Source organism: Piliocolobus tephrosceles, chromosome 18 (genome assembly GCF_002776525.5).
Source record: "Piliocolobus tephrosceles isolate RC106 chromosome 18, ASM277652v3, whole genome shotgun sequence".
In the NCBI taxonomy this organism is placed as follows: Eukaryota; Metazoa; Chordata; class Mammalia; order Primates; family Cercopithecidae; genus Piliocolobus; species Piliocolobus tephrosceles.
The window spans coordinates 38,540,538-38,558,055 of record NC_045451.1 but is presented as its reverse complement, the minus strand read 5'-3'; positions in this window follow the sequence as shown (position 1 = coordinate 38,558,055).

Genomic DNA, 17,518 nt, shown 5'->3' with positions numbered 1-17,518 from the left:
TCTATCTATCTATCTATCTATCTATCTATCTATCTATCTATCTATCTAATATATATTACTGGTCTGTTTCTCTGGAGAACCCTAAAACAAAATAAAAATCTATTGAAATAATTTATGGTATTTATCTTTAGTTCTGTTTATGTAATGAATCACATTTATTGATTTGTATATGTTGAACCAATCTTGCATCCTGGAGATGAAGCCAACTTGATCATTGTGGATTAGTTTTTGATGTGCCTCTGGATTCAGTTTGCAAGTATTTTGTTGGGGATTTTAAAATTCATACAGAACTCAGAAAAGAGCCTGAATAGCCAAGGCAATCCTAAGCAAAAGGAACAAAGCTGGAGGCTTCAGGTTATATGACTTCAAACTATACCACAAAACTACAGTAACTAAAATAGCGTGGTACTGCTAAAAGAAAAAAAAAAAAAAATATATATATATATATACATACACACCAATGGAACAGAATAGAGAGCACAGAAATAAGGTCACATATCTATAACCATATGATCTGTGACCATCTGATAACTGGCTAGTTATATGCAGAAGATTAAAGCTGGACAACTTTCTTATACCATATATAAAAATCAACTCAAGATGGATTAAAGATAAATGTAAAACCCAAAACTATAAAAACTCTGGAAAACAATCTAGGCAATATTATGCTAGACATAGGAATAGGTGAAGATTTCATGACAAAGACACCAGAAGCAATTGCAACAAAAGCAAAAATTGACAAAAGAGATCTAATTAAACTAAAGAGCTTCTGCACAGCAAAAGAAACTACCAACAGATTGGGCAGAGAACCTACAGAATGGGAGAAATTATTTGCAAACAATTCATCTGACAAAAGTCTAATATCCAACATCTATAATAAACTTAAACAAATTTACAAGAGAAAAACACCATTTAAAAGTGGGCAAAGGACATCAACAGACACTTCTCAAAAGAAGACATCCATGTGGCCAACAAGCACATGAAAAAAAGCTCAGTGTTACTGATCATTAGAGCAATGCAAATCAAAACCACAATGAGATATCATCTCACCAGTCAGAATGGCTATTATTAAAAAGTCAAAAAATAATAGATGTTGGTGAGGCTGTGAAAATAATGGAACACTTATACACTTGATGGGAGTGCAAATTAGTTAAATGATTGTGGAAAGCAGTGTGGTAATTCCTCAAAGAACTAAAAGCAGAACCACAATTCGGTCCAGCAATCCCATTACCAGGTTTATACCCAGAGGAACATAAATCATTCTACTATAAAGACACATGTACACAAATTCTCATTGCAGCACTATTGACAATAGCAAAGACACAGAGTCAGCCTAAATGCCCATCAATGACAGATTAAAGAAAATATGATATATATACCCCACGAAACACTATGCAGCATAAAAAAGAATGAGATCATACCTTTTGCAGGAACATGGATGGAGCTGGAGGCTATTATCTTTAACAAACTCAGAAACAGAAACCCAAAGATGGCCTGTTTTTACTTATAAGTGGGAGCTAAATAATAAGAACTTATGAAAATAAATAAGAAAACTTCAGACACCAAGGTCTACTAAACAGGGGAAGGTGGGAGGAGAGAAAGGACAAGAAATGATAACTAATGGTACTGGGCTTAATACCTGAGTGATAGTGTCCCCACAACAAATCCTCATGACATATGTTTACCTATGTAACAAACTCTCACATGTACCTCCAGATCTTAAATAAAAGTAAACAAAAAATTAAAGGGTAGTCATAAATATAAAACATAGGAACTCATAAAGAAAAAAATAACCATTTAAATGGAAGGAATATAATAATTGAAGAGAATATTTTGCAAGCCTCTATAAAAATGAATTTGAAGTCTTTGAAGAACTGGAAAAAGTCCTAGGGGGCTTGGATTTGTAAAAATTGACCCAATTAAATAGAGAAAGCTTAAACAGAATAAATAAAAATATAGACAGTTTTCAAGAAACAATTCTAGCAAAAGTTCTAGGCTCAGATATTTGACTTGTAAAGACCAGATAATCCTGAAAATGCATACATTATTTACAGATCATAAAAATTAAAGGAAATATATAAATTATTTAATTATATGGGACAAGGATAATATTATTTACTAAACCTGATACAGTACTAAATAAGTAAATAAATAAAATCACTTTAATATCATATCAATTATTGATATCAATGCAAAAATACTGAATAAAATATCAGTAAACAGAATTTAATACCACTTTTAAAATAGCAAAAATAAATAAGTGGGCTTTATTTTATAATACCAATACCAAATCAGTGTTTAAAACTCCATTAAAATAATGAACCCTAGTAATAGATATAAACAGAAAACTTTTATGAATATCTCAATGCTGAAAAAACTTTTTTCCAAAATCCAATATAAATTTCTGATATAAATAGTCAAGAAGGGCAACTGTAGTCCCAGCTACTCGGGAGGCTGAGGCAGGAGAATGGCGTGAACCAGTGAAGGCAGAGCTTGCCGTGAACTGAGATCACGCCATTGCACTCCAGCCTGGGAGACTGAGCAAGACGCCCTCTCAAACAAAAAACAAACAAACAAAAAAAAGAATATAGAAGGTATAAATATCTTCTCAAAATTGCATATGTGTGTTTTTGTGTTTGTGCATAGGTGAATGTGTGTGTGTATGTCTTTGCTTGAATATACCTTAATCCTAAAAGAAGCATTACATCTATTAGGAAAATACTTACTCTAGGTTTTACAAAATTTCAGGAAACAATTACAGATGCTCACTATTTCCACTACTACATGAAATTAAACTAGTGACATCAATCAATGTAAGAACTCACAGAAAATTTTTTAGAAAAATAAGAATTGAAACAACAAAGTGAAATTGGCTTTATTAGCTGGTGATAAAATGGGGTACTTGCAAAATCACGAAATCAATACATAAAACTATGTCACACAATAATATAAATCAGTAAGGCATCAGGATATAAAATTACTCTCCAGAATTAGTAGACTTTGTATGCACAAATAGCCAGTTTGAAAAAATAATGGTTGTTACAAATTTATATATAGTAACAACCATGAAGACAAAAATGCATAAAATGAACTTAAATAATTGTGAAAGTTATATAAGAAAAAATTGTAAACACCCTGAAAGATAGAAAAACAGATATAGTTAAATGGAAATATATTTCTTTTTACTTGGATAAATGATTCATAGACATCATGAGCACGCCAGTTGCTTTTTAAAGTTTAAAACATCTCAAAAGAAATACAAATAATATTTTTATGAAGCTAGACAAGTTAACAGTAAATTTGACATAAAATAACTATAAACAAATATGTAGAAAAACATTAAAAAGCTACAATAGTATATTATCCCTGTATGGTATTAAATGTACCATATAGTCTATATATAATTTAAATAGCCAGAAAGAGTTAAGAGTAGACTAGAAGGTCCAGAAATAAATTCTAATATATACGAAAATTAGTACATTACATGTACCTCAAATCTTTAGGGCAAAGATGCACTTTTTAATAAGTAATGATGGAACAACCATATAACTATATAGAACAAGAAAATAGGTCCATATCCTATAACATACACAGTAAAAGCTCCAAATGACTTCAATATCTATATGTAAAAATGAATAATGGATGAATAAAACCATAGGAATATTAGAAGAAATTCCACTTCAGCATTGGTGTAGAAAAAGCTTTTATATTTATAATTTAAAACTCAAATGCAATAAAATAATAGTTCTCAGTTAGGTGTGATTTTGTTGTACAGGTAACAACTAGAAACGTCCATGGGTAATTTGGTGGCAACTGAAGAGAAAATGAGATGTGTGTAACTGGTATCATGTAGGTAGAGGTCAAGAATGAGACTGCACATCCTGCATTGCACAGGTCAATTCCCAGAACAAAACATTTTTTTGTTCAAACTAGCCATCATGCTGCAACTGAGAACTCTTAAAACAAAGGAAATGGTAAATATATTTTACTACATTAAAATGCATCTTTTGCTTGTCAACAATATTCAAAGTCAAAAAAACTGTGAGAAAATGTTTGCAAGATATATAAAAAATAAAAAGGTACTAACCCTAACATACTTTTTTAAATCTACAGAGTTAAGATAAAAGGACCAACAATTTGACAGAAAAATGGGCAAAGGCCATGGCCATGAAAAGACTCTTTACATTCTCTCACACTCACACACAAGAGTTTTAAAAAGTGATCCTTAAAATATTGAAATTCTGACTCTGCCATAATAGAAAGACCTCGTTGATCATCCCAGCAATTTACATGTAGCCCATTAAAGGCTGTGAGTGAAGAGTAAGGACCATGCTCCAGAATAAAGGTTAGACAACTTTTACTGTAGAAGGCTAAATAGTAAATATTTTAAGCTTTGTGAGACATACAATTTCTGTCCCAACTGCACAAATCTACCATTATAATGTGAAAGTGGCCATAGACTAGGTACAAATGAACAAGTATGGCTATGTTCCAATAATATCTTTTCATGAAAACAAGCAACAGGCCAGATTTGGGCTATGGGTCATAATTTGCTTAACCCTGACTTAAAGTCAAAGTCATGATTTAGGACTAGGTTCTAAACTAAAATGGGTCTATTTTAATAAGGAATAAATGTATACCTAACAGGAACAAGATAATTTTCCAGTAATTTAGCTTATAATTGAACAAAACTCAAAATCATTTTTTTAAATGGTGACATCATCTATGAATCATCATCAATGTCAAATATGCCATCAGAAATTTTTAAAATACGCAAAGAAGCAGAAAATGTGATTAATAGTCTTAGGAGAAATCAGTCAAGGAAACAAAATGAGATGACTCAGGTATTTGTATTAAGTAAGGACTTAAACATAGGTATTGTAAATATGTTTAAGAACTTGAAGTATGGATTATGACTGCACAGTCAGGAAATAGTAAAAGATAAAGACATACTATATAAAAAAGAACTAAAATGAAATTGTAGAGCTGAAAATGACCAGATCTGGAAAAAAAAAAAAAAAACTTTACTCAATTGACTTAACATTTTATTAGATACTGCACAAGAAAATCAAGTCAATAGAAATTATCTATTCTGAAGAAAAAAATAGAGAAAACTGTTTAAATTATATAGAGACTTGCAAACCATAAGACAATAGTAATTGAAGTTGCAGAGAGAAGAGAAACTTAAAAGAGCAGAAAAAACATATTTAGCAATGTATAAGAGTTCAAATTTTCCAAAATTTTGCAAATAAACAATATATACAGTTCCAAGTAGCTCAGTAAACCTCAAGCAGGATAAATGCAAAAAAAAGAACCATGCTTAGGCACATAATTAAACTGACAAAAGCTAAAGATGTCTTCAAAAAAAATTCTGAGTTAAAAAAACCTTATTGAAACAGCAATATGTATGATAACTTACTATCTATAATTAACTCTTAAAATCAAGAAAACATGAGATTACATGAAGAAAAAGAGAAATAAATTCCGTCAACCCAAAATACTATAACCAGCAAAAATGTCCTTCAAAAATGAGTGTCAAGTAAAACTATTTTCAGTAAACAAAAACTGAGGTAATTAATTGCTCATAGAATTGCATTATAATAAATGCTAAAGGAAGTTGTTTAAGCTGAGAGAGACATACACATATATGCACAAATTTAATATATGTGAAGAAAAAAGAGAAAGTAGGGCAAATGGAGCAAAATATAGGCAATTGGTGAAAATGGATAAAGGACATATTGGAATTTCTTGGTGGTTTTAAATAAATTAAAATTACACAAAAATGAACTATTTGTTCCAAAATAATGTTTTATTCATTAAGATGACCTTGGTGAATATCTTTTCTATGCACATGATTTGTATAAATGTACATGTGTATGTGTGTTGTACGTTTATAAATGAAGCAAAATGGTTTATATTTTTCTTTTAATCTTAGTAATGTTGCTAACTAGATATGTTACTCTATATTTAACCTTTATGAAAACAACTTTCTGTAACTGGAGAATGAACATAGTTATATTAATTTTACATTCCTCAAAAAATGAGTATATATGTGAAATTCTTCAATCTTTAGAAATACAAAATCTTATGAGATTCCCATTGTAACTGGTGTGAGTAATGAGCCCTTTTTCTTATTACTAGAAATATTCAGTTAAAATAAGTTTAACCTTAAGTCCACTGAGGCCATTTAAAATTATGGAATTGTATAATTTGATCATTTAGGAATACTTTATGTCAATAAACACCAGCAAATGTGTACTATGCTTACTAACTGGGTGGTGATATAATCTGTGCACCAAACCCCTAGGACATCCAATTTACCTATACAACAAACCTGCACAAGAACCCTCAAACCTAAAATAAAATTTGAAAAAAAACAAAACAAAACAAAAAAAAAACTGCCAGTATAGTTAGGTACCAATGTGTTCTAAACCTAGAATCATGCAAGGAAGTTATTAAAATTGTAGATCTTGAATGATAATCCTAGAAATTCTTACTCAGTAAACCTGAGCTTTCTCAGGCATAGTTCATATCAATGTATTTTGTTGTTGCTTGTTTGGTACTATCGTGAACTTAGTCCATAAAGTCTGTTATTAGTTCTTACAAATGATCCCTGGAGTTTCTGTTATGTTTTCTTCATGATCAGCTAATGGTCTTTTTTTTTTTTTTTTTTTTTTTTTTTTTTAGTGACTAGAACCAAAAAATTTCCTAGTCTTTGCTGAGGGATTCTGTGTCTATTTGGGACACATTTTCCACATTCATCAAGGCAGTTAACAATTTTGCCTTAGCCTTCACTTCCTGTTTTCACTAAGCTTCAGGGTCAGCAGGAGATGAGATCTTAGCAAAATCTTTTTATCTTTCCTGAACACACATACAGCCCTGAACATGTAGGTGGGCTTTTAGATTCCAGGAATATGTTGGGACTTTTCAAAACACTTAATAACATTTCATTCCTGAGCCTTTCTTCTCAAGCTTTTTGGTTAGCTTATTATCTGTTCCAACTGCTATCTAGTACCTCAGGCAGTGGCAACCTAAGATATTAGTTTATAAATGTTTTCACAATACCACCTGGGAAGCAACTTTAGTACTAAGCTAGCTTAAAGTTTGTTAAAATAAGTGCAAGCCTTTTAAATTGTTCTTTCAGCAAGCAACTGGGAACAGGTCAAATCAAATAACGAATTATAGTTTTTTACAAGTAATTCTTCTTTTATACACTTTGGTGCTGGAACACAGCCTGTTTCCTCCTCCTCCTCCTCCTCCTTCCCCCCTTCCCCTCCCCCCGCCTTCCTCCTCGCTCTCATTCTGTTGCCCAGGTGGGAGTGTGGTGGTTTGACCACGGCTCATGGTAGCCTCTATCTCCCAGGCTCAAGCAGTCCTCCCACTTTAGCCTCCCAGATAGTCAAAACTACAAGTGTGTGTCACCACACCCAACTAATTTTCCAATTTTTGGAAGAGACAAGGTCTCTTTCTGTTGCCTTGGCTGGTCTCAAATTCCTGGGTTCAAACAATCCTTCCGCCTCAGCCTTCCAAAGTGCTGGAATTACAGGCATAAGCTACCATGCCCATCCTCAGCCTGTTATTTTCATGGGTACCAAGCTTCGGAGTAAAGAGTGGCTGGGGCAATTTAAAATGCCAGAAAGTTTGCTATTATTACCAAGAATTAGCCATTTTTTTCTTGAATAAATGGTGCCTAGTTTTTCTTGCGTAAGAGTTCCCAACAAAGCTTTTCACAACCCTTTGGTTAATACCTAGAATTTCAAAAAAAGAAAAATTGATTCCAACAGTTTTTATCCACTTTTTAATTTTTTTTTAATGGAAGGGAAGAATTTGAAGTTTTTTACTTCACTTTTTTTGGCCGACATTCCTTCAATTTTTTTTTTTTTTTTTTTTTTTTGCTAAATTACAAAAAATGTAAATTATTTGTACATTTTATTTGTGTAAATAAATTGTACTTATATGTGTGTATACATACGTAATTATATGTGTGTGTGCATTTTTTAAAAACTGCACTTTGTATTTCATGATAAGTTGTATTGTGCTTCACTCATTATTTAAACCTATTTTGATCGTGTACCCTTTGGCCCATTAGTATAGTGTTTGAACATTTTTGCCTACCTTTTGGAAAATATAGGATAAAAATATTGGTGGTTAGCAATGACATATTTGTACTCCATGCTTATGATTTGACCTCATAGTCTCTTGAGCACAATTGACATTTTTGCTTAGGAGTATGTTGATAATAGGTCCTGAGTTGCCTGATTCCGTTCTAATTTACACCTATGTCTGGTTGTGGCTATTAAAAAGCACATTATAAAAACAAAAAAAAAAAAAAAAAAGAGAGAGGAGAGTCCTGGTTTAGACTCTACATTATATGATGACCCTACTTACAACATTTCCAAAAAAAAAAAAAATACGGAGTGTGTCAATGAATTTCAATGATATTCAATTTAAAAAACCTTTCCAGTATTTCCACTAAAAATCAAAAGTTCTGAGACATGGTTATGTGAAGTACAGAAGCCTGGTTTAAATGTTGAGTCTACCTACAACAGAACTTAGCAAGTAATTTCTCTTAACAGTGTTTCAATTTTCTTTTTGTAGCACGAGGTTTGTAAACTAGTAATTCCTTAGGTTGACTTAGATATAACAAGTTTTTTAATCTGTTATGTGTGTTTATCAAATATTGAAAGGTTTTGATAGAGTAAATTTAAATATATGTTGAATCAAGACAAATATTGTTAACTATATGTGAGATATTTTTTAGTAAGTTTTTTGATGTTATAAAGGAGTCCCTTGGAGTCAGCACCCCTGTGAGGTTCACTCTTTAATACAATTTTAAATTAAAAGCAACACTGTTCTCTAAATAGACAGAATATTTTAGTAATTTATTATCCCAAGAGACTATGAGATAAAATGTATAGGTGTCTACATTAAAAAATAATTTAATGCCATTAAAAATTATATTTATAAAATACTTAAAGTTATAAATACTCATGATAATTGTATATAAAAAGAACTCTACAATATATGCAACATAATCCAAAGTTTTCATATATTTTAAAAGAAAGGAAGAAAATGAGACCATGTATTAATATTATGAGCTGAATTGTGTCCCTCTAAATTCACATGTTAAACTCCTAACCCCTAGTATTTTAAAATATGACTGTATTTGGAGTTAGAGCCTTTAAGAAAGTAGATAAGACAAAGTGAACTTATGTAAAAAATATTTCTTAAAACAGGGGCTTAAATACTAGCTCTGTCACTTACTAGTTTTGTGAACTTTCTCAGTTGCAGATTCCTAATCTGTGAAATAAGGATTAAAAACTCTATCTTACTACATTATTACATATAACTTGTTTATTTATGTCACTGATTCTCCATAAGTATCAATAAGTGATGGTGGTAGCCTTAATATCTATAAAAGTAGTACTAGTGTAGATAATAGCATGGCTAAAAAAGATATTTTTTAAAAATGTAATCATGTGTTTTCCAAATTTCCTACAGTGGTCAAACTGTATTAATTTGGAAAAAAAGAATGAATGTAATTTAAAAATATTTTAAGAATGTATGGATAAGATTAAGTCCTTATAGTTAATCATCTGTAAAAAGTGCTGTCTTATTCCATTTAGGCTGCTATAACAGAATATCATAAACTGGGTGGCTTATAAACAATCCAAATATATTCCTCACAGTCAGTTCTGGAGGCTGCGGAGTCCGAGATCAAGGGGCAAATAGATGTAATGTCTGGCATTGATATAGTTTGTATATTTGTCCCCACCTAAATCTGGTGTTGAAATGCAATCCTCAGTGTTGGAGGTGTGGCCTGGTGGGAGGTGTTGAGATCATGGGGGTGGATCTCTCATGAATGTCTTGGGCCATCCCCTTGGTGATAAGTGAGCTCTCCCTCTGAGTCCACATGAGATCTGGCAATTTAAAAGTATATGGCACCTTCCACAGCCCCTCTTTGCTCCTGCTTTTGGCATGTGAAGTGCCTGCTGTCACTTCACCTTCTGACATGAGTCAAAGTTCCTTAAGGTGTCCCCAGAAGAAGAAACATGAGCCAATTAAACCTTTTCTTAAAAAAATAAATTACACAGTCTCAGGTATTTCTTTATAGCAATGCAAGAATGGCCTAATACTCTCCTGGTTCTTAGATACTTGTCTCCTAGTGATGTCCTCAAATGGCAGATAGAGGAAGCAAGCTCTCTTGGGATTCCTATAAGGACAAAAATTCCATTCATGAGGGCTCAATTCTCATGACCTCATCTAATCCTTATAACCTCCCAAAGACCCCGCCTTCTAATATTGTTACTGTAGAGGGTATAATTTCAGCATATGAATTACTGGAAATACAAAAGTATTAAGTTTATAACAAGTATTACATTTTTAAACACATCGACCAATGACCTGTAGATGCAGGCCTGCACTCAAACAAAGTGGGGTTTATTTAGCTTCCAGCAGCAAAGAAGAATACACATAAGAGCAAACAAACAGCATCGTGGTAAAAGAGAGTTATGAAGAGGTTATTCTGGAGCTCGAATATGTACATGACGATCCTAAGGAGGTTGTACAGAAAGCAGTGGCCATTTTGGAACTGCAGGCTGTCAGGAAGCAGGGGTAATGCTGTGATTGGGTATCTTGGTAACTTTTTGCTAGAGGTGAGAGGATTAATGTGAAATTAGAGCTGTTACTGGTGAACAAACAGTGGTCATTCATGTTAGCTGGAAGAGGAGATACATATTTTTGTGGGTCCATGGTGTCGTTTCCAGCTAGTTTCATCATAGAGTCTCTGGGTCACTGTCATGTTCCTCCAAGGTCACACAATGGGTTTGTCTGTGAAAGTTTTGTTTTGTGATTTTGGTTCATGTTCAGTTGCTAACAGCCCAGCCTGGCTTCTTTGGCTCTCAGCTTCTAGCTGCCAACTGCCAGACTTTCCTCTTCTTTTTCCCCTTTTTTCATTTTCTTAATTTTCTTGCAGTTTAAAGACTGCTGATGTGGATATCCCAGGAGAAATTATGGTGTCACATTCTAAATTTCTTTTTTTTTTTTTTATTTTTTATTTTTTATTTTTTATTATACTTTAAGTTCTAGGGTACATGTGCATAACGTGCAGGTTACATATGTATACATGTGCCATGTTGGTGTGCTGCACCCATCAACTCGTCAGCACCCATCAATTCATCATTTATATCAGGTATAACTCCCCAATGCAATCCCTCCCCCCTCCCCCCTCCCCATGATAGGCCCCAGTGTGTGATGTTCCCCTTCCCGAGTCCAAGTGAGCTCATTGTTCAGTTCCCACCTATGAGTGAGAACATGCGGTGTTTGGTTTTCTCTTCTTGTGATAATTTGCTAAGAATGATGGTTTCCAGCTGCATCCATGTCTCTACAAAGGACGCAAACTCATCCTTTTTTATGGCTGCATAGTATTCCATGGTGTATATGTGCCACATTTTCTTAATCCAGTCTGTCACTGATGGACATTTGGGTTGATTCCAAGTCTTTGCTATTGTGAATAGTGCCGCAATAAACATACGTGTGCATGTGTCTTTGTAGTAGCATAATTTATAATCCTTTGGGTATATACCCAGTAGTGGGATGGCTGGGTCATATGGTACATCTAGTTCTAGGTCCTTGAGGAATCGCCATACTGTTTTCCATAATGGTTGAACTAGTTTACAATCCCACCAACAGTGTAAAAGTGTTCCTATTTCTCCACATCCTCTCCAACACCTATTGTTTCCTGATTTTTTAATGATTGCCATTCTAACTGGTGTGAGATGGTATCTCATTGTGGTTTTGATTTGCATTTCTCTGATGGCCAGTGATGATGAGCATTTTTTCATGTGTCTGTTGGCTGTATGAATGTCTTCTTTTGAGAAATGTCTGTTCATATCCTTTCCCCACTTTTGGATGGGGTTGTTTGTTTTTTTCTTGTATATTTGTTTGAGTTCTTTGTAGATTCTGGAAATTAGCCCTTTGTCAGATGAGTAGATTGCAAAAATTTTCTCCCATTCTGTAGGTTGCCTGTTCACTCTGATGGTAGTTTCTTTTGCTGTGCAGAAGCTCTTTAGTTTAATGAGATCCCATTTGTCAATTTTGGCTTTTGCTGCCGTTGCTTTTGGTGTTTTAGACATGAAGTCCTTGCCCGTGCCTATGTCCTGAATGGTACTACCTAGATTTTCTTCTAGGGTTTTTATGGTATTAGGTCTAACATTTAAGTCTCTAATCCATCTTGAATTAATCTTCGTATAAGGAGTAAGGAAAGGATCCAGTTTCAGCTTTCTACTTATGGCTAGCCAATTTTCCCAGCACCATTTATTAAATAGGGAATCCTTTCCCCATTTCTTGTTTTTCTCAGGTTTGTCAAAGATCAGATGGTTGTAGATGTGTGGCATTATTTCTGAAGGCTCCGTTCTGTTCCATTGGTCTATATCTCTGTTTTGGTACCAGTACCATGCTGTTTTGTTTACTGTAGCCTTGTAGTATAGTTTGAAGTCAGGTAGCGTGACGCCTCCGGCTTTGTCCTTTTGACTTATGATTGTCTTGGCAATACGGGCTCTTTTTTGGTTCCATATGAACTTTAAAGCAGTTTTTTCCAATTCTGTGAAGAAACTCATTGGTAGCTTGATGGGGATGGCATTGAATCTATAAATTACCTTGGGCAGTATGGCCATTTTCACAATATTGATTCTGCCCACATTCTAAATTTCTTAGTTATTCTTTGTCACCATTTGTCAGTACTAAATAGACCACCCTGCTGGACAAATTGCAAACTGGCGTTCAAACATAGTTTGTAAGTAAATAAGACTGACTCAATATAATATTAATATTAATATTAAAAGTTTTCTTTGCAAAAATAAGGTTGTCTCACTGCAATTCCATAAATTTTGTTGATAAGGAATTTACTGCCAGTCATTTGGACCCTAAAACACACCCCCTCCCATAGTGGGAGTTTATAGGTAAAGTTTCTATTAAGTGTTAATATCGAACTACAGAGGGAGAAAGATTCAGTATGTTGGCAGGCCTGATCTCTAACTAGTGAATTAGTTAAATGTGATACATTGAAATGATTTGCTTGCTGCGAGAGGTTCTGTGAGTTTGGTGACTTCTCTACTGTTTCCTGCTTACCCTGAAGGCTGCATAAGCTGCGGGGAACATGGAGGAGAAGGTGAAGAGAATCGTATAGCCTTGTCTAATTGCTTCTGCACGAAGCACTTGGCTGTCCTGCTGAGATTTCCTGGTGCCTGTGTGTTGGGGTGCAGGTGGGAAATGGAGGCAGAAGGACATTTGGAGAGAGATTGCTTTAAGCTACTTCCTCATAGCAAGGGACAAAAATGTTCTCATTTTCTTCTTATCCTGGTGGTGAACTGGAATCCAGCAAAGCTTCAAAAATTAGAGGACTCTCACAGGGCCTTACTGAAAGAACGCAGGTAATCAACAGAGGCAATTTTTAAAAGTAATAATCAGAGGGAGTGATGTAGAACTTCCAATTATGTGCTGGAGGAAGTTGAACTGTGAAGGGCTGGAATTCACAGGGGGCAAGTATCCAGCTAAGAACCCTGCTAATGAATTCAAAAAGGCTGTTCTTGCTTTGAAAATGTCAAAGAATAAGAATCAGTAAAATTATAGAAGGGGAAACACAAAAAACCTTAGTGACTGATCATGGTAAAAGAATATATGAGTCATTTAGATATTGATTTAGAGGACTTCTTACTAGATGAAGAAAAAAAAAAATGCTTACTTCTAGGGTTAACAAATTTGAGTTAAAAGTTCCTGTGAAGGTTTAGTAAATCAAATAAGTGCTAAACTCTAAGGTAACACACACACACACACACACACACATACACACACACACACACACATACAAACATACATACATGTATATACCTTTGATAGATTGAACAAGAAAGATCTAAGTGAAGGGCAACCAATCTACAAAGAGTGATTAAGTGGAGGATAAGAGTACCAGGTCTAAGTTAGTTATTTGTGGAGAGCAGCACAGAACTAAGACAATGACGTTTTGTGTCTTTTGGAAAGCGCTGGCTGCTTAAAATACCAACTGCCTGGAGTATGCTGCCTCAGGTGGGATAACCAGTAGGAAACTCCAGCATTCTTAAGAATTGCATGGTAATTAGAAAAAACCTTTTCCATTATTAAAATAATTTACTTAGAGTAAATTAACTTTTTTGAGCATAGACATTGCTATTGTTTCCATACAGGACCAAGATAGGGAGATTAAGCAACATGAAAATGCAAGGCAATTCTTCCTGAAAACCTTAAGTTTTGTTTGCCAGAGTTCCCTGTTACTCTTTACTGCTCTACTTATCTCACCTCTGGGAATCCTCCCCAGATACCTCAGGTACGCAGCTACCTGTGAGAAATAGTCCCTCTCCACTATTAAAATGTGGTTTGGGGAAATACTGTGCTAAAGACAATCACATTGAGACGTAACTGATCAAAATTTGTGTAAACAGTATTTTAATAGGTGGAAAAGCTTTGTAAGGCTGAAGAGTAAAACTTTAATGGAGGGATTCAGATGGAAATCATTAGGTAGAACTTGTCTGTGGTTACCTATATATGAAATTCCACTAACATCTCCATATCCTTTTTTTCTCCATGCCATGCTTGCTCTGCTCCCATTTGTGTTTCTAAGAGATCCATTTTAGATTCGACTGGGCTAAGTGAGCTCAATGGCCACAGCCCCTCAAGGCCTCTTCACAAATGTAGACTTTTCTTTGCTGAAAATAGGGTCCCATGAACTAAAGAGTGACTGAATGCAAAGCATGCCTATTCACAATTAAGGAAGAGAAAATTGGAGAATTAAGCAAAGTGGTAATAGAACTCAGTAAGACATTACTGAGTACTGATATAGTTAAATGAAACAGGAGGAAAAGAGTTGAAAAGCAAGACTGCTGGGAAGTGATATGGCTGCTGGTTTTGACAAAGAAGGCTCAATCCACCAACACAACTCTTACTTTTATTGTTTTGGAATCTTCATTCTCAGCCCAGAGAGTGGCTTGGCAAAGAGAAACATATCTAATTGGACTTGCAGGGTGAGTGTGGTAGAAAAAAAAAGGCGGGGGGAGGGGGATGAGTAATAAGATCACTTTGTGTTCAGGCGTTCTAAAAGTCAGATGAATGTCAGGGGCCAAGTTGAGAACATGTTCTAAACCCAAGAGGGAACTGAGTCTCTAAACCAGTTGACATCATGATCATTTACAATGACAAAGCCCTTTCTTCTTTCCCTTTTAGATTAGAGATGACTTCTTCTTGAGCCAAATAGTTTTTAAAGTATTTTTTTTTTTTTCCTGTAATGATGTCTTGTTGGTCCTGTGATCTTTGAGTGGGACTGTAGGTGAAGATGCTAATGACTGTAGGTGAAGATGCTAAGAGACAAAGGACCCTGAACACCACTGGCATTAATTAACAATGCAAACAGCACAGTCAATAAAATTCGATAAATATTTTTGAATATCTACTTAAAGCCTGCCGCTATGCTGGAGATATAAAGATGGGTAAGTATAAAATCAGAAAAAAAACACCACATGGATAATTCACTGTGTTTCAATCTAATACCTGTTTTTAGAAGAGCTTTAAATAAAACATTATAGGAGAACAAAATAATAGGTTGTTTCAGAGGAACGGGAATGAATAAAAGAGAGTTTTAGGAGAGTTATCAAAAAATTATGACATCTAGTGTAAGCCTCATCATGCTTTCATTTCCTTAGAAGAGTTTCATTATTGCTTAAGTTTCTCACTTTCTACCTTCTCTTATTCAAAGAAGGTACAAGCAGAAATCTTACATTAAAATGAGGGTGAACATTATAAAAAATAATCGTCTATGGAATCTTTTAATTGGTATCAAGTTCTTCATTTTTTATCAAACAGAAGTCATAATAAATTTAATATTTGCCTTTTTATTTTTTAATCTAAAGAAGGAATTTATACCAAGAGTACTTCAATCCAAAGACTTCAGTTCTACAAAGACAGTGCCTTTGGGTAAAGCAACTGTGCTTTTGAGAGGATCTGAATAATTATCACTAGCCTGGACTTCAGAGGCTATGTTTTCTGAAAACATAAACAAACAAAAATAAGTAAATAAAAAGGAAACATAGCAGAGTGCCTCTAAACTGCTGCTCAGCACGTTTAGCCTGCTTACCTAGTAAAGCATTTCTTGGAACAAGCCCCCTATTGGTTTCATTTTAGAGAAGTACTCTGTTCACACTGGCATACCTTTGGTGATTGTTGGTTTAAGGGAAATTCAACAGAACCAGCAGGAAAAACTGTTCACAGTTCTGATTCCATATTTCTAAAGATAAGGGTGAATATTACAACATCTTTAGAAAGTCTATGATGTTCCTATACAAATTGACATCTCTATCTTTCTTAAAATATTTCATCTAAGAAAATGCTTATTGGTGTTATTTAAAATGTTATTTGTATTGAAATTTTGCAATAAAAACATGTAATTCATAGAAAATAGTATTTTTTCCTCAGTTGTGCCAGTTTTTAAATTTAATTTTCTAATTCTATTATTGCCTAAAGGACTAGACACTTTTTTTGTTTTTAGGCAGTGTCTCTATGGTTCTTCTTTAATATTCTCCTTTCTTGTTCCTGCTTCATTCCCCTTCCTTTTAGATACTCCATATTATTCTGATTACCTCCTACTTATCTGCTGGAAATAGAGGGATATCTCACCCTAAATAGTGTGAGATGGCCAAATACGTGACACCCAAAACTTGACAGATAAGATTGGCAGCAGTTTATCAGTCACAGATCCTCACAGACTTGGGTAGGGGAACACTACACTCCATACAGGGTCACACTGGCAGGGTTATTTATGTAGAAGTAGAGTGAACCAGCAGGGGCTATGGTAGACAGGCTTTGTAGTAACCAGAGGATTGGTGCAGCTAGTCCACCTGATAGCTGAGTGGAGAACTTTTCCCAATGTTTGGGAATGATCTGGCAAGAGCAGGAAAACTCATGGCTGGATGTCTATAGTCCCATAAAACCCAAAACTATCAAGGTAACACATGGAATGTTTAGGTATTGTAATAAACATATCTATCTACATATGTTCTTCAGCTGTCCATCGTCCCAAAGCACTGTACTTGCTAAAGGAAGCCTTCCAAAGAATGCCTTATGCTCTGTTAAATAAAATTTACCGGAAGTCTTTGTTTTGGACTGACTTTATGCACTTAACCCCAACAGACCAGACCAAGTCAGGATGGTGTCACTTGTGCTAGGTGTCATGTAATTAAACTGAACTTTAAGATGGACTAATTTTCTAAGAAATGGAAAATTTACAGAAGCCGATAGAAAGAAGCCTAGTGTACTCAAGCTGGCATGATAAGGAAGTCCCCTCTGTTTTAACTGTAGAAGGAAAGAAAGTTTGAAATATCAATTCGATTTTTGTTCTTTGTTTCCACTTTCCTCAGCCTTTGCTGTCTATAGGACTCACTTCTACTCAACTTATGAGAGTACCTTTTCTATTTCATAGATGTGGTGCTGACCAATT